We start from the raw sequence: 18718 nt of genomic DNA, 5'->3' as shown, positions 1-18718 counted from the left end.
TTACATTACAAGTAGTTATTGATATGTACGTACTTTTTAACCATTTTGTTAATTGTTTGGGGGTTGTTCTGTAACTATTTTTCACTTTATTCTTCTGTTTTCTTTTAATTTGATATCTGTCTTTAGTTTTTATGTTTAGATTACTTTGTGTATGTGTTTGTGTATATGTGTGTGTGTATCTATTATAGGTTTTTAATTTGTAGTTGCCATGATGTTTATATATGGCAAGCTCTAAATATGTGTGATTATTTTAAGTTTCTCACCTCTTAATTTAAATATATTTTAACAACCTTCCATACTTACTCTCCTCCCCTCACAATTACTATCTTTGACATATTTTATATCTATTTGTTTTGTGTATCCCTAAGGTGCCTATTGTATATAAACATGATTTTACTACTTTTGTCCTTACTACTTTTGTCTTTTAACCTCCCTAGCTTTTTACATGGTTGATTTACTACCTTTATATATACTTGCCTTTAACAATGACATTTTACTTTTCACAAATTTCATGTATCTAGTTTTAACCTTTTCTTTTTTTACTTAAAGAAGTCCTTTTAACATTTTTTGGTGCAGTTGTTCTGGTGGTAGTGAACTCTTTTGCCCATCTATAAATATTTTAATCTTGCCATTAAATCTGAATGAAACCCTTGCCATGTAGCGTATTCCTGGTTATTGATTTTTTTCCCTTTCATCATATTAAATATACAGTGCCCCACCCTTCTTGCCTGAAGAATTTTTGCTGAGAAGCCAGCTGATAGCTTAATGGGAGTTCCTTTGTTTGTAACTTGCTGCGTTTCCCCTGATGCTTTTGGTATTCTTTTTATCTTTACTTTTTGCCTTGTTAATTACCGTTTGTTTTTGTGTTGTCCTCTTTGGGTTGATCCTTTTTGAACTCTCTGTCCTTCTTGGACTTGAATGTCTGTTTTCTGTCCTAGGTTAGGAAGATTTTCAGCTATTATGTCTCCATGTGAGTTCTCTACCCCTTTGTCTTTCTATTCTTTCTGAGATCTATATAATGAGAATGTTAGTATGCTTGTTGTCTCAGAGATTTCCTAAATGGTCTTTATTTCTTTTTATTTTTTTATTCTGTCTTCCTTTCATCTTTGGGGATTTCTGCTACTCTGTATTCCTTCTTTCTGGTATGTTCCTGTGTATAATTTAGTCTGTTTATATGTTCTAGTATATTTAAATTTTTCCATTATTGTATTCTTCATCTGTGTTTAGTTGTTCTTTATATTTTCCAACTCTTTGTTAAAAAACTTATAACTTCTTGTTCTATGCACCCATTCTTCTCCCAAGTTGTTTGGTCATCTTTATGATTATTACCTTGAACACTTTCATGAGTAAATGCCTCTCTCCAGTTCACTTAGTTCTTCTTTTGGAGTTTTACCTTATTCCTTTGTCTGGAATAATAAGGTCCTCTGTCACCTCATTGTGCTGTTTTTATTTCTATGTATTTGGTAGGTTGGTTATGTTTTCCAACCTTGAAGAAGTGAACTTTTGTAGATTTATATGCCTCTCAGCATCACACTCCGTTGCCACAAGAGCTATATGCATGAGTCCTCTTGTGTGAATCCTTCTCTTGTGATGGGCTGACTACTGTGAATAGTCAGATATGTGTGGCTGGTCCCTTTCCTTGTTGGTTGCAAGGCTATGACTTATTTGGAGGTTGCTGTCCACTGATTCATAGGTCATGAGGCAACTGGCTGCTGTACCTCAGGGGGCCCCAGGGCTATTCATGGCTCACTCATGGGTGATGTTGGATTCCAGAAGATATCAGGTCTTGTGCTAGCCCACTGGCAGGTGAAGCTTTGTTTTTGGGCTAGTATTGGTGCACTGGTGGGTAGAACTCTGTCCTGAGTTCTCACTGCATATCCCAGTGGTCCCAGAGTTAGTTTTAGACTATTGGTAGATGAGGCTGGTTACTTACACAGCTGACTACAAGGTCCAGGATGTTATGAAGCCTGTATTATCCTGCTTGTAGGTGGGTCTGGGGCTCAGCCACCACAAGAGCTGGTACTGTCCTGTTGGCAGATGGGCTGGGTCCTGTCACAGCAGGCTGTAGGGCTGAAGTTGTGTTGGAGTTGGTATCCATTTAGTGGTGTGTGAAGCTGATCCTGAGGCTAGAGGCTACCTGGTGTGTGAAATAGTTTGTCTATGGCCTTTTGGATCTGGTGCCTGCCCACTGTTGGATGGAACTGTGCCCCAGAGTCTCTGACTACAGGGCCCTGAGGTTCTTGTATATAGTGCCTGCACTGGGTTCTGTGCCTTCTGGTGGGCAGAGCCATGTGGGCCACTCTGGCCTCAGGAAGTCTTATGACAGCCTGTCTGCTGGTCAGTGACGCTGTTTCCCAGTTATTTGCTTGGCCTGATGGGGGCGGTCTCAGTATTTGTGCCTATAGGCTGATGGGTTGGGGCAGAGCTGGTGCATGAGGCTATAAGGTAGAGGGAGGATTCCAAAATGGCCAGGACCAAAGTCCATGCTGTAGACTGTGCTCCCCAAAATGGCCGTTTCCAGTATCTAAGTGCCCAGAGTGAGCTCCAGTTTCCTCCCACTACTCAAAGACACTCTCCAGGATTAGGAGGTATGTCTGGTCCAGACTCTTTTCAAATTGCTATTTCTTCCCTGGATCCCAGAGAATGTGAGATTTTGTGTATGCTCTTTAAAAGTGTGGAGTCTTTATTTCCCATAGTCCTCTGGGTATCCCCAAAGTAAGCCCTGCTGGCCTTCAAAATCAAATGTTCTGAGGACTCATATTCCTGGCCTAATATCCCAGGCTATGGAGAATATTGTAATTTTTCTCCCTTCTAGGGATCACTTACCAGGGGGTATGGGTCTTGACTCTATTGCATCTCTCTCCCTCCTACCCGTATTGTTGTGGTTTATTCTTTTTATCTTTGGTTGTAGATCTTTTCTAGTAGGCTCCAGTCTTTCTCATCAATAGTTTTTCTGTAAAGTATTGTAGTTTTTGTGTACCCATAGGAGGAGATGAGCTCAAGATCTTTCTTCTCTGCTGTCTTGAGAACTGTCTCATATCTTTTATTTTATTTTTAGTTTTTTTTTTTTTTTTTTTTTTTGTCTTTTTGCCTTTTCTAGGGCCACTCCTGTGGCATATGGAGGTTCCCAGGCTAGGGGTCTAATTGGAGCTGTATTTGTCGGCTTACACCAGAGCCACAGCAGTGTGGGATCTGAGCCATGTCTGTGACCTATACCATAGCTCATGGCAACGCTGATCCCCAACCCACTGAACAAGGCCAGCGATCAAACCCGCAACCTCATGTTTCCTAGTCAGATTCATTAACCACTGAGCCACAACGATATCTTTTTTTTTTTTTTTTTTTTTAGGGCTGCACCCTCGACATAGGGAGGTTCCCAGGTCTAATTGGAGCTACAGCTGCCAGCCTACGCCACAGCCACAGCGACGCAGATCCCAGCTAATTATTTATTATTATTATTATTATTATTATTTTTTGTCTTTTTGTCTTTTGTTGTTGTTGTTGTTGTTGTTGCTATTTCTTGGGCCGCTCCCGCGGCATATGGAGGTTCCCAGGCCAGGGGTTGAATCGGAGCTGGAGCCACCGGCCTACGCCAGAGCCACAGCAACTCGGGATCCGAGCCGCGTCTGCAACCTACACCACAGCTCATGGCAACGCCAGATCGTTAACCCACTGAGCAAGGGCAGGGACCAAACCCGCAACCTCATGGTTCCTACTCGGATTCGTTAACCGCTGTGCCACGACGGGAACTCCACAATGATATCTTTTAAAACTACTTCTAGTGCCATCTCCTCTATGAAATTTGTCTGATTTCATGAACTGAATGCAGTCTATTTTTTTGTGTCTAATTGACCTCATTGACCTTTAAGTGCTCAGCATTCTCTACACTGTGTTAAAGTTACTTATAAAGATGATTAATTTCTTCTACTGGACCATATACATTTTGAAGAAAGAGTCCATGTCTGATTAATCCTGGAAACTCCAAAGTTATTACTCTGCCTTTCCTGTGTTTAAGAGGTATGATTCAAAGATAAATTATTACTTTCATTCATTCTCACCTTCATATATTATTCAATACATATTGATTGAGCACTTACTTTGTCCTGATTCTCTTCTAAATATTATTGTCTTTGAAGAACTTTAAGATGAAGAAATATACTTTATAAACAAATTAAATACATAAAGTATATAATGTGTTAGAGGTGGCCATGGATGAAAAAAAATGATTTTCTTTTACATTCAGTAACAGCATAAGCCACTTGCATTGCTTGAGTAGTCATCCATCCTCAAGCATGCTTTCTGAGTGTACAGCAACCATTGCTTATTAAATGACACATAGTGACGGACAATATATGTAGGAGTATCTTGCTTTCAATTTCCTGCCACCAGGGTCACTGTTTCTAAAACAAATCATAGATAGCTGAGCACTGGGGCTAAAAAGTATTGACCATTTCAATCTTATTTTACTGTGTGACTGAGTTCACTGATTTTCTCAGGGTTTCCGTTTAATGGAATTTGATTTTTAAAAAGGTCGATGACTGGGTTTTTAATGTCTCTTCTTATGTCAACAATTCACCAAGGGTTTTCTAATTATATTACACTCCTCTGAAATTGCACATTCACTTCATACTCCCACTTTGCAGAAGGACACACTCTAAACTTAACTTGTCTACCTTAGTGACAATATCTAATTAGAAGGAAGCCTGAAAAAATCCAGTTGTGCTTGCATATTAAAAAATGTATATACTGTATTTTACTCTCTGTCATTCTCTTATCAAATCTTTTTGGCATTATCCTATAAGAAACACAAATGAAAATTCCATTGCTGCATATTTTCCCTCTATAAATGAATTTGAGTATAAATGATTTCACTGTTTTTAAATTTTTGAAATTGCATATTGGTAAATACTAGTGGTTAAAATTATTAAAGCAAAAAGCCAACCAATTTCTATTCAGATGTCTTAGACTAAATGCTCTGAGGAAATTTGTGTTTAATTAGGGATATGTAAAACTATCCAATTTTATATTAATACGCAGGAAGATTACCTTAGGTATCTTGTACCTTAGCATCTCATATAAGTAGTTTGTAACAAGTAATTTCTACCAATTAGAATTAAAGTATTGTAATTAACTAATCTCTGTCAATTAGAGTTAAAACATTTTATATCAACTAATCTCATTTTAATTGGAATAAACTTTTACCAAGATATATTGACTGCTTTAAAATAGTTTCAGATATATATACATATATACACACACACATATATATACACATATATATTTTTTAAATTTAGAAATAAAAATAAGGACCTCAATATCAATAAACTAACAAGAATCCAAAAGGAAACTGTAAAATAAAGAATTTTTAAATTTTGCATCTTTCATAAGCTACATCGTAAAGTAAATATCACTGATTGAGACTTTTTTCAGGTTTACTTAAATAAAAATGATTGTCAAAAGTTTTTCTGAATCATATGAAAGTTTATTCTAAAAATTTTGTGAAACAGAGCAGGATCCCATGGGGCCCTGCTGAGTACAAATCCTTTCCATGACCTTCATTTCTTGTTTGCAGGAAATAGTCTTCATTCCGCCTCCTTGATTTTCCCTGAGTTCCCCAGGGCAGATTCAAACAGTTCCTTATCAGGGAAAGGAGGGAATGTAGAAAGAAAGTAGGAACACTCAAGAAACATAGTGCATCCAATGGATAGAGTCCTGGTTCTTCCTCAAGTAACCTCCTTCTCCCTACTTTGAGTTCTTTAGGAGCCAGGGCTCCCACCCAGTGGTGGATGGTAACTTCAGGCTGACCACAAGCTCCTAGAACACCTCCCTGTTACCTCACCACCCCTCCCACATCCCCACCCAATGAATCTCCTTTAAAAACTTTTCATGATTGAGTAGAATCTTCTGAATTTGTTTTACAAGTGTACCTTTTTCCCAGGTTCCGGCCTTCTATAAAACAACCTATCCTTTTCCAACCAACACTTTTCTCTTGAGTATTGGCTTTCCAGAAGTAAGCAGCCGAACCTTACTGAGTTCAGTTCAATAACATTTGCTTCAATTTTTTTTTTGCTGTGAAAGAAGAAATAAGGATAATACAATGTTCACAGTTATTGGATGGATTTACATAATTCCTGGCACTTTACAGGCAGTTTCCCATTTTACAGAGAAGAAAGTTGAGACTCAGTAATAATGAGTGATATGCTTCAGTTTCACTTAGCTACTAAGTAGAAGAGCAGGACTTCAAATCCATGTCTGCCTTGTCCTAAGCCTTATCTCTTCACTTTTCTCCCTCTTTCTTTATCATAGAAAGGTCACCTTTCTAAGCCTTTTGATATTTTTGTCTTTACCATTACTTGTCACCTTTGCATGAAAAAAATAACTTGTAAGAGTTTCAACTACAATCTTTTGATTAAAAATTTATAGCACTGCATCTTAGATATTATGTATATATACTCATATATTCATGGAAAGTCAACGAAATATACATGATTCTAAAACTCCAAAAAAAGGGGACATTAAGATAAACTGCTATGGGAGCACAGACCCAGAGTTAGTAACTCGGCTCTGGTAGATTGGAGAGGCTTTGCATTAGGTGATATGTAAAAAGTGGGACTTGATTTGTTAGAAAATTGGCACTAATGATTTGTAGTTTCCTTTTTTATATCTATGAGATCTATTGGGGACTCTTTCCCCAATTTATCAGTGACTGAAAGGAAATATGGCATATATTATTATAAAACTTGGATGTGTATATTCTTAGGAAGGGTGGCTAGGTGCATGTTGAAATAAAAACTGATCTCAGAGGAATTATGATCAAAATATGTTCTAGTCATTTTCTTTTATTAGAGTTATTTTATTTACTTAGTAATTTTTCCTTTTAACTAACTTTAAATTGATCTTTTTTCTTACCCTGGTCTAAACAATCACTGTCCATAAAATAGTGGGTTTTATGTGTTTTTAGTAATACATAAACATGTTTAATATTCTTTGCTTAAATCATGCATATATCACATAAAATAATTTTGTATGCCACTACTGGTATACATATTACTCTCTGTGATATACTGTCTTTGAAACATTTAGAGAAGAGCTAACACCTATCCTTCTGAAACTATTCCAAAAAACTGCAGAGGAAGGAGCATTCCCAAATTCATTCTATGAGGCCACCATCACCCTGATACCAAAACCAGACAAAGACACCACACAAAAAAAGAAAATTACAGGCCAATTTCACTGATGAACATTGATGCAAAAATCCTCAACAAAATATTAGCAAACTGAATCTAACGGTACATTAAAAGGATTGTACTTCATGATCAAGTGGGATTTATCCCAGGGATGCAAGGATTCTTCAATATCTGCAAATCAATCAGTGTGATACACCACATTAATTAACTGAAGAATAAAATCTGTATGATCCTCTCAATAGATGCAGAAAAAGTCTTTGACAAAATCCAACACCCATTTCTGATAAAAACACTTCAGAAAGTGGGCATAGAGGGAAACTACCTCAATGTAATAAAAGCCATATATGGCAAACCCAGAGCTAACAGCATTCTCAATGGTGAAAAGATGAAAGAACTCCCCCTGAGATCAGGAACAAGACAAGGATGTTCCACTCTCACCACTACTATTCAACATAGTTTTGGAAGCCCTAGTCATGGCAATCAGAGAAGAAAAAGAAATAAAAGGAATCTAAATTGGAAAGGAAGAAGTAAAACTGTAACTATTTTGGATATACCGTCTTTGTTTTAATTCCTGAGATGACTGGCCTAATCAGCAATTCTCATCTTTCTCATATAGGTCACCAAAGGAACACATTCCTGAATAGCCAGTAAAATGACTATTCTTGAAGAGATAGGTGTGGAACCATATTCCGTCCAATCACTTGTGATCAGAGCTTGGGACAACATGGCCCAGAGTCAGCTCAGCAAGGACCATGGATAAGGTAGGTGATGACAATGAAGCTTAACAGATATAAATGTTCACATTTATATAATAACTTTTAAAATAATAAGTAATGAAGACTTGCCTCAGTGATAGTTTATAGGAACAACTGATGTTGATTTTATTCATCATAACATTACTTAGGGCAAAAATGTTATGTAGAACATGTGAAGAAGGACACTGACCAATTAGTATGTTATCAAAAGTGGAAGGCTCTACAATTTATAGGAAATGTGAAATGAATTTATAAACAGTAAGAGTGTTCGCCTAAGTTGTTGTAATATATAAGAGAGGAAACACCAGGGCTATATTACTCCCATGGGCAGGGGTTGACAGGGTGGGTTTTGGAGCAGTATGAGGAACAATTGTAAATCGATTTGAAATATCTCAAAGTAAAAGGGTCTAATGGTGACCCAAATGAGGTCAGAAGGAATTTTTGAATCAAAAGAGAAATTGATGATATGTGAATCCTAACTTTGAGAGTATAAGAACTTAGTTAAATTTTATACTTAAATTTATGTATCAAAATAGACTATGCTGGAGTTCCTGTTGTGGCTCAGTGGTTAACGAATCCAACTAGGAACCATGAGGTTGTGGTTTCCATCCCTGGCCTTGCTCAGTGGGTTAAGGATCTGGTGTTGCCGTGAGCTGTGGTGTAAGTTGCGGACGTGGCTCGGATCCCACGTTGCTGTGGCTCTGGTGTAGGCTGGTGGCTACAGCTCTGATTCTATCCCTAGCCTGGGAACCTCCATATGCCACAGGAGTGGCCCAAGAAATGCCAAAAAAAAAAAAAAAAATAGACTATGCTAAGTGTTTACAATAACAAATCTCTGAAAACTTCATAATACTGAGTTCAAAGTGCTTAATGATTTCCAAATATATTCTCCATATTCAGTCGTAAGTTTTTTTAAAAGTCTCATTATAGAAAGAAACTCTTGACATTTAATTTCTGTCCTTCGGATATTTTTATTCTCATATGCAAGCATTCTGAGTACCATGTAATTCATCAGACTTAGTAAGGACTTTATTGGGGTGGTAAATTTGACTAAACTGTTAACCTTTTGAAAATGTGAATCTGAACAAAAGGAAAATATCCAGCCTACAGACTGCTTTCTTAATATTTGCTACAACATGGCTTAATAGAGGTAAGAGTGAATACTTTTTTGAAATACCATGTGGATATTCTTTACACTCGGTAACAGCTTTATATTCAGTGACCTGAGTATGGTAACATTAATAATGTTACCACACTCAATTTCAGTTGCTCATTGCTCAGGAATCCTATAGTGAGAGATAAATGTCAGATAAAAGCAAAAATAGCTTTATTGAGGAAGATGGAAATCCTAAGGAAAAGGTAGACTCATGTCCCAAAGAACCAAGTCCTAATTCCCCAGGTTTTATTCAGAGGTTATAGAGAGAAAAGAGGGATGGGCTATGTGCTCAAGGAGGTAGTCTTTCTATCTTCAGAGATGATTATCTTGATCATTATGGTTTCAAGTACTCATCAGGTCTCTCTTGTGGTTACCAAGTCAAGTTAATGGTGAACTAGGGTAAAGGAGCTGAGAGTCTCTAAAGTTTCTCTGCCCCAGTTATGATGTTTCACTTCCAGCTAGGAAGTAATGTTGGTAAAATGAAAAATACGAGGTTTAAGTTAATGGGTAGGCATGTGGCACAGAATGTCTAATCAGTAACCTCCCTCTATTTCCAAAATAATAGCTAGTGGTAGATCTTATGGTCTGGTATTCCTGATCTTGCTGTTTGGAAAATATATTCATGATATGTAGAATGTTCTGATTCTGCCTAGTTTATTTAGGGAAGCTTAGAGACCATATTTCTCATAATAATGTTGATTAAAGTCACTATTACTCTTAAGAACCTCTAGAACAGACTCTGAGTAAGAATAGATATTTGTATATTCTATTACAAATCCTGTGATTCTGGCAATAGCAATGCTGGGTCATAATGCCAGTAAGGACCACTTTTATATTATTGAAATATAATATAGAAGATAATTTTATTTAAAATGAATTGAAAGCCAGAGTTCCCATTGTGGTGTAGCTGAAATGAATCCGACTAGAAACCATGAGGTTGCGGGTTTGATCACTGGCCTTGCTCAGTGGGTTCAGGATGCAGCATTGCCGTGAGCTGTGGTGTAGGTTGCAGACGCAGCTCAGATCTGGCATTGCTGTGGCTGTGGTGTAGGCCGGCAGCTGTAGCTCTGATTAGACCCCTAGCCTGGGAACCTCCATATGCCATGGGTATGGCCCTAAAAAGACAAAATACCAAAAAAAAAAAAAAAAAAGAAAGAAAAGAATTGAAAGCCAGTTGTTCTAAAACAACTAAAACAATAGCAAGAAATCTGTACAGGAATGATTGTTATTGTTGTTGGGGAGGAAGACGTTTTCCCACTACCCTTCCAAGTTCTTCTCACTGATTTAAGAAATAAATTGATACAAGACAGACAAATAAGAGAAAAGTCAAAGTTCCCTGAGATTTATACATGAGAAAGACCTAGGAAGATGGAATAACTCACCAAAATGGCTGAACCCTTCACCTCAGATACCGTCTTCAGCTGGAGATCAAAGAGGATGTTTCAGGTCGTGATTTGGTACTCAAAAGGGAGGAAGGCAATTCCCATGGAAATAGAAAAGCAAATGTTTGGTAAACAGATGTTTGCTGACCCAGGCAAAGACAATGGGACAAAGAGTGGACTCTGGTATAAGAGCTTCCCCCACCATACCTAGCCCATATTCATTGCAGATTAATTTTTGCTGTTAACTTTATTCTTTGTAATAGGCCCTCTGTCTAAATTCTTTGGACAGTTAGGGGGAAAGTTCTTTAGCCTTTTGGGCCTTGATTATTTTCTGTTTGAAATAAACCACATGCCATAGAGATATTTGGGGGTGGCAAATTTGTTCCCCTATACATTGACTATATTAAAGTTTGAATCTCAAAGTTTTTGTCTCATCGTAGGTCCCAGATGAAAGAGAACATACTTTATTCTTCATGAAAATGTAGTTTAACCAGATGTAAAAGATAGGGTAGCAAAATGTCTACTACTGTGTCTTTAGGATTAGTCAATCAATATTACTACATAAGCGATATCTCATTTTTCCTGATGTCATATTTGTGTGACTAAGATTGTAATTAAAAGTTTGCCTTAGTACTCTAGAAAAAGCATGGGAAAAGTTACCCTGTATGCTCAACTCAGATCCTAACTAGATCACTGAATTTGAATTCCTTTATAAGTTGGGGAATATTTTTTGGTTAATATGGATATTATGACCAGGCATGCCCACGTGACTGTTGAGTCCTCTAAACACCAAGCTAACTCTAGGTGAAACTTCTCTTTTATGTATACACATTTGTAGTTGGTGAGAGGGTAGAATTTTCTCCAACTGGGCAAGAATATTTTCAGTGCAACTGTCTTGAGTGTATCTCTAATATTGCTCCTTGACTCTTTCTTTGGATCCGAAGCTTGCAGATTCTCTTTTGTCAATGTCTTAAATTTTGCTTAACCCAGATATGTTTTCAATTCATTATTCCCTGGCTATTTGAGATGATAATGACCACAGCCTTTCTAACTCTGTCTAATGTGATGTCTAGAACCTATTCTGAGTTGTTTATATCTCCCATACCTACCCTTGCTGGACTGAAACTGCCATTGCACTATTTCTGTTTTCCCCACTCTGAACCCCACCAAACTCACCTTAGATAGATTTAATCACTTGAAACCTAATGACAATATGCATCTTCCCATGTGGTACCTAACTTCCCTCCATGCAGTAAATTGGCATGAGCAAGAAGACAAACAGAACAAAATAGAAAGATATTTACTGCACTGACTTTTTTTTGACTTTGAGCTGAAGATAGAATATAATAAAATACATGCAGCTGGCTGAAGTGATAGATAATCATAGAGCCATGAACTGTACAAGCTCATACCAGGTAGAGGTGCAGAACTGCCTAGTGGAATGATGGAAACAACCTTGATGAAGAAAACACTGGGCAAGATAATGTCAGTGGAGTTATTGGGACCAGACAAGAAGAATCAAACAAGTTAAGAAATCCAGGAGTTCCCGTCGTGGCGCAGTGGTTAACGAATCCGACTGGGAACCATGGGGTTGTGGGTTCAGTCCCTGCCCTTGCTCAGTGGGTTAGGGATCCTGCATTGCCATGAGCTGTGGTGTAGGTTGCAGACGCGGCTCGGATCCTGCGTTGCTGTGGCTCTGGTGTGGGCCGGTGGCTGCAGCTCTGATTGGACTCCTAGCCTGGGAACCTCCATGTGCTGCGGGAGCGGCCCAGGAAATGGCAAGAAGACAAAAAAAAAAAAAAAAAAAAAAAGAAATCCAAAGCTTAAGATATTAAAATGGAAGTATGCGGTAATTTGTCAATTAAGTGGAAAATGGAAAGTTCAAGACAAGAAATAACCCTCAAAAGTAATACCAGATGTTGAAACAGTAAGACCTAAATAGCAAAGTCATTTGAGGTTCCTGAGCAATTCTGGGAAAGCAGGGGCTCAGAAAAAAATTATGACTCACTTTCATTTTGTTAATAATCACATGGTCAACCCTGTTCCCAGAAAGAATTCTAATTATTATTTAATTACTAAATGATAAAAATAAATATTAATCTATTATTAAATTGATGTTATTCTTAGATTCTATAGGCTAAACATTCTTCAGTTCTTATGTATCAAACACTTCAGTGTCCCTATGCCACTCAGCTTTCAGCAAATCCAAACCCAGTACTCCATGTATAAGTTCATCAGCTTATACTAGTGAACTTACTTGTTCTGATTAAATTATTTCTGTATAACTTAACTGATAGCTATTTGGAGTATTATTCTAAATACTCTTTTCAGCACAACCTGTTGTTGAAGCTCTTTTTATGTAAAATTAAACTTTAATTTCTAATATATCACCGAAGGAGTTCCTACTGTGGTGCAGCAGAAATGAATCGACCTAGTATCTGTGAGGATGCTGGTTCGAGCCCTGGTCTCACTAAGTGGGTTAAGGATCCAGGGTTGCCATGAACGGCGGTGTTGCCATGATGCAGCTTGGATCTGGAGTTGCTGTAGCTGTGGTGTAGGCCAGCAGCTGTAGCTCTGATTTGACCGTAGCCTGGGAACTTCCATATGGGGCAGGTGCAGCCTTAAAAAGCAAGAAAAAAAAAAAAAAAAAAAAAAAAAAAAAAGGATAGAAAGATAAAGAAAAGGAAAAAATCATAATATGTCACTTACTGTCCTTTAATTTTCCTTTTGGATAAGACTATTTTGTTAAATATCAGTGATATTTGAGAGACAATTGGAAGCAGTATTTTTCCATGTTATTGTTCTGGTTATAGGAATCAAATGTAGACTTGGCATGTACTTACCAAGCTCTGCCAAAGAACATAGTTAGTGCTTAAAGAAATTCAGCTTTTGACACCAGAACTAAGACTGTGTTGACAGTTCTTTAATGAAGAATTCTGGAACCAATCCCTGGCTTTCCCCTGTAATACATTCTCTTCAGGTAAATGCTAAGACTAATAGATTATATTAGACAGTTAAAATGTCAACAGAATTACTTCTGTTACACTGATATATTTTGGTGTGCCATATATGAGGAACAAAGTTTCCAGAGAATAAAAATTGAAGATGTCCCCAATTAAGCAAAAGCTCATTACATTCACTTCTCTATTAATAAAAAAAAAACATAGATAACTTAATAGGCTTTCCTCTGTGTCCCTCATTTCCAAGTATTCCCACTGTCAGAATTTGACTGTTCTTTTCTAGTCATTTGACAGTCCATTAGCACTGTCACTAAAAAGGTGGGAAGGGAAGAAAGTGGACGTGTAAATCCAATCAGTCAATTACACAGCTTCATAGCCTTGGTGGAGGAACAGTTTTGCAAAGATGGCTAACATGAAAATTTCAGCTCAGCATATTGACTGACATTGCTGTCTACCTGTAATGCTTTAATCTTCAGTATTCTCAGCAATTTGACAAGTTGTACAACAACTTAAAGTAGATATACATAAACTCAACAATATCACTGACGGTTATTCATGTGACACACCTTGCAATTTCTAAGCAATGACTTTTGGACCATACCATTATGAAATATTCATACTTTTGTGTTAAAAAAATCCAATGATTTTTTTGGATTTTGCAACTTGCTGTTTTTAGTAAAGTTAGCTGATTCATTCTATGGTTTTTAGCAATCCACAGTTGATTGTGATGAATGGCAGAATGCTGAGGGTCAAAAACCATAAAAGTAAATACATGCAAAATAATATCTATCTGCATGTTTCAGGCAAAATACCCCTTTTCCCATACCTTCACCATGTAAATAAGTTTTTATGAAATTCAATTCTAGTTTTAGATTTACTTTCTAAAACAATGGTTCTTAATGATATGGCAATTTGCAATTCTTCAGATTCTCAGGAATTACTGGCATAAATCTTTGTATATTTCATTTATCACATAACTACAAGATGGGAGAGGGAAATATTTTAATTTTATAATATACAAATAAACTTAAAAGTATAATTTTTAAAATATCTACTTATACTTCTACGGTAAATTTTATTAATGAGGATAATTTTTTTTAAAAAGTATTCCACAGCAAGCTACAACACAAATCTAAGGTGTTTCTGGGTTATGCACAGCAATAAATAGTACTTTATCTCATATAAATATATATTTTTTAATGCACAATTCTATCACTATTACCACTTGAAGAAACTGTGCTAGTTGAGCAAAAGAAAAATTCCAAAGTGTTTCATTTTCTCCACTTCTATTTTGATGTGGCCATTGTCTTATATTTCATTTATTAAGGGAAAAGCTCTTTTTTTTTTTGAGGTTTTTTTTTTTTTGAGGTTTTTTTTTTTGGCTTTTTAGGGTTGCACTCAGTGGATATGGAGGTTCCTAGGCCAGGGCTGATTCAGAGCTACAGCTGCCCGCCTACTGTGCCATAGGCACAGCAATGCAGGATCCAAGCCTCATCTGTGGTCAGTGTACATATGCTTTAAATGTAAGTCTACACTGAGACTTAATGCATCAGTTCATTTTCTGTTTAGTTTCAATATTTTATACAAGAACTCTGTGACTGCTTTGTTTACCACATAAACACCAATGACTGACTACAGCCTCAGTATTAACTGACTCATTGACTAAACAAGTCTTGTATAAGACTGGTTTTGAAGATTTCTGTTAACATGTTGCAAGATATTATGGCTCATTTCTAAAGTATTAGGGGAAAAAAAGCCTTTTTATAAGGATCTTGTTCAGATTCCTTTTTTTTTTTTTTTTTTTTTTTTGTCTTTTTGCCATGTCTTAGGCCACTCCCACAGCATATGGAGGTTCCCAGGCTAGGGGTTGAATCGGAGCTGTAGCCGACGGCCTATGCCAGGGCCACAGCAGCGTGGGATCCGAGCCGCGTCTGCAACCTACACCACAGCTCACGGCAACGCCAGATGTTTAACCCACTGAGCCAGGCCAGGGATCGAACCCACAACCTCATGGTTCCTGGTTGGATTCGTCAACCACTGATCCACGACAGGAACTCCCCAGATTCCTTTTCTAAATCTTATTCTAATTCACGAGATTTTGATGATTCTTTATCTCTTAGGAAAGTCTCAGTTTTCTCTGCAACACAAATATCTAGCTTGATAAATGCTTATAGCAGGCCTTTTCAAGAAATACGAAAATCCAAATAAACTCGTTTCTGCTCTGATAAAATCATACCCTTCAAGAATGTCAATGACATGTTTCTTTCGACCATCATGATGTTATTTAAAAAATCCCAAACTGTCTAGATGGATTAAAGTTGAAATTTGAAAACTGCAAAATTCTATGATCATTTTATCTCATCTATTTTCTTAATCTATTTTCCTTAACAATTCCATAACAAATCCATACCTAGCTCCATTCGAACTTCCTTGATATCCCTACATAATGTTTAAGAAGGAGCAAAGAAGTTTAAGAAATGAGCAAGACATAATGTTCAGACTTATAGTTGGAGGGTGATAATGTGGCCAGGAGAATAGGGTTAAAGTGTTCGCCTGCATTTATTTCAGATATTATTTTTTTAACCATATATAAGTAAACAGTGTCCTTGAGAGACATTCCCATTCTCTCTTTCTCTTTCTCTGACCCAGAAAAAATAACTACAGCAATAATAAGCTCCAGATTAAGAATCAGGGATTTATGGATTTTACTTATTTTTTCTTTCGAGATACAAACTACAAACTCATTACCAGTGTTACAGTAGAAATCATAGGGAAATAGGAATTTTTCTTCTAAAAATAATCATTTTTGCCAGTTTGCTTGTGGCATCTATTCTGGTTAAAGAAAATTTAAAAATATTTTCCCATAAATTATATTAGTAATATTATGAACCTAGATCAATATGGTTATTATCATATTTATGCAACTCAACAAGAATTTCTCTTTATTTCTATAAATAGCATAAGTATTTTAGTAATTGTCTATGACATTGGCAATTGGCTGAGAGTTATGATTTAAACGAGAGTTTATCAAACTGTCTTAAAGAGCACAGTGCATATTAGGCTTGTGGGCCCTACAGGCTCAGTTAACTACTCAATTCTGTCATTTTATTATAAAAGTAGCCTGAGATAATACATAAGTGAACTAATGTGGTTAAGCTCCAGTTAAACTTTTATCTACAAAAAGAGATATTGGGTCAGATTTGGCCTGCAGGCAGTAGTTTTCCAACTCCTTCTTTTTACAGTTCCACATTTGACACTATAGGAGCAAATGTTCTGATAAAAAGGTAGAAAGGAGAGACCCTGGCCATGATGACTAAGCAAAGTCCAGCCAACTGCCCCTAACCACCCCTCCCCCACACATCTGCTTCTGTAAAGTTGCTCACAATTGGAACCCTGCTTGTTCTCACTCCATCCAACCAGCCAAGCATGGACTGGAAGGGCTAGGCCATAAAAGCCTTGTGAAACCCTTCTTCGGGTCTCAGACTCCAGAGAGCGATCTCCTCTGAGCCTGCTGGCGTAATAAACCTGAGTTCTCCAACTCTCCGAGTGCTTGCTTGGTTTCTCACCGGGTAAAAGAGCTGATACACTGCAGCCACAGAGCTGCTGGAGCTGATACACTCCAGCCACAGGGCTGTCACTAGAGCTGATACGCTCTGGCCGCGGGGCTGCTAGGCAGCTGCCGTAACAACACTAGATATATTCAGCATAGATATTAACCTTTATTTGGAATTAAATTTTATGTCAAAAGCATTCCACTATTAAGATAGCATATTCAAACTCATATAGAATAATAGGAATGATTGGTAATGGAGTACTGATATAATTTCTGAGATTTTCAAGATTTTGAAATCTGGGAAGCTATTGCTAAAACTCAGACTCTGTCCACCAGTGCCAAATAGAAATGCCGAGACAAAATTTTGGGTGAAGGAGAAAAAAATAAATAGCTTTATTGCTTTGCCAGGCAAAGGAAGGCACATCAGGCTAATGGCCTAAAGACTGTTCCCTCCCATGGGAGAGAATAGGAAGTGGTTTTATAGTTAAGCAGTAGAAAATAGGGCCACAGATAAGGATCAGGGTAGAGGCAAGCTTTCATTCTTCATGTTTAGTTGCCCCAGGACTGGTTCTTGTGGTCCTCCTCTCTTGTTTTCATTTGTTGTGGGTTTTAGTTGTTAACTAAAAAAAAAAAAAAAACACCAAAATATGACCTGAAAGTTGAGAGTTAAGGATATATGAGTTTTTGCAAGGAAGGGAAAGTAGTAGATTTACAGATAACCAGAAGGTTTACAGATAACGAGATTTACAGAAAGCCAGTTTCTATGCTAAGATGTAAGCATCTGGGCTTACTGGAATCACTCCCTTGATACGTACCGCAGCTGTGGGCCAGTATTCTTTGTTTCTTTCCTGAGTTCCTTTGGAAAGATAGCTCTGAAATATTGCCCCAAAGAGGAAAGGAGAGATATCAAGATATAAGTCATAAAGGTGAAGACTGAGGTGCATGGATCCATGCACACGTTTTACAGAAGTTTGCTGCTGGTCTTTTGAAGGTTGCTGCTAGTCACAGACATCAGTCATTTTTGAAGGATTCTAGTGTTTTTCTAAATATGGGGAGATGTAAGAATTAGTCTCATAAAATATTCTCTTAACGATATCTGACTATCAAGACCTGTTCTTCCCGTTTTCTCAGAATACAGAGTACCTCACTCCTGGTCTCAACCCTGAGTTTTGCTCAGGGGGTGCTGTGGGTTGAGAGCTGCAGTGGCTCATGTTTTACTCCATGTAGAGGCTCATGGAAAGTGCCAAATTTTAGTTCACATAGTTCTGCAGAAGGAAATAAAGATATTGTTACACATATTCCTTGAAGAAAAACCAGCACCCTGCTGCAAGTCTGTACTATTGTTTCTTGATTGTTTTCCCCTTGTCTCTGCATTCCCTCCCTTCCCTGATTGGCAGTTGTTTGAACCTGGATCTCAGGGAAGACCATGGAGGCTGAAGCTTAGTCCCTAAAAACAGGAAATGGGGGACACAGAAAGGCTTGTGGGCCTAGGGTCCACAGGGCCACAGGGTCCTGCTTAGTTTCAAGGCCCAAATAAAGTTTCTGGGTACTCTGGACTCCTTAGAACTATTAAAGGATAAGCTGTTGGTTATGATTAGTGGTTATTATTTCTGCAAAGAAGGGCATGGTTTCCAAAACAAATATCATCCTCTTGTATAATTTGAAATTACATTGTTAATCTACTCATTTTGAAATTGGAAGGTTTGACAATTTGTACTGGTAGCT

The 18718-nt window shown here is 37.4% G+C and overlaps 1 long non-coding RNA gene across 1 annotated transcript in view; it reads left to right on the top strand.

The window, feature by feature from the left end:
- The window catches only part of LOC110260035 (uncharacterized), a 1001533-nt gene that overhangs the window by 481187 nt on the left and 501628 nt on the right, over positions 1-18718 (top strand). Inside the window, exon 5 of the long non-coding RNA XR_014842312.1 lies at positions 7804-7948. This is a non-coding gene — a long non-coding RNA (uncharacterized LOC110260035). The remainder of the gene's footprint in view (positions 1-7803; positions 7949-18718) is intronic.

This window comes from Sus scrofa, chromosome 3 (genome assembly GCF_054392235.1).
Source record: "Sus scrofa isolate SSC_HxYL_T2T_F1_AM1 chromosome 3, Sscrofa_HxYL_maternal_Yorkshire_Landrace_v2.0, whole genome shotgun sequence".
Taxonomy (NCBI): Eukaryota; Metazoa; Chordata; class Mammalia; order Artiodactyla; family Suidae; genus Sus; species Sus scrofa.
This window is presented reverse-complemented; position numbering and strand designations above follow the sequence as displayed.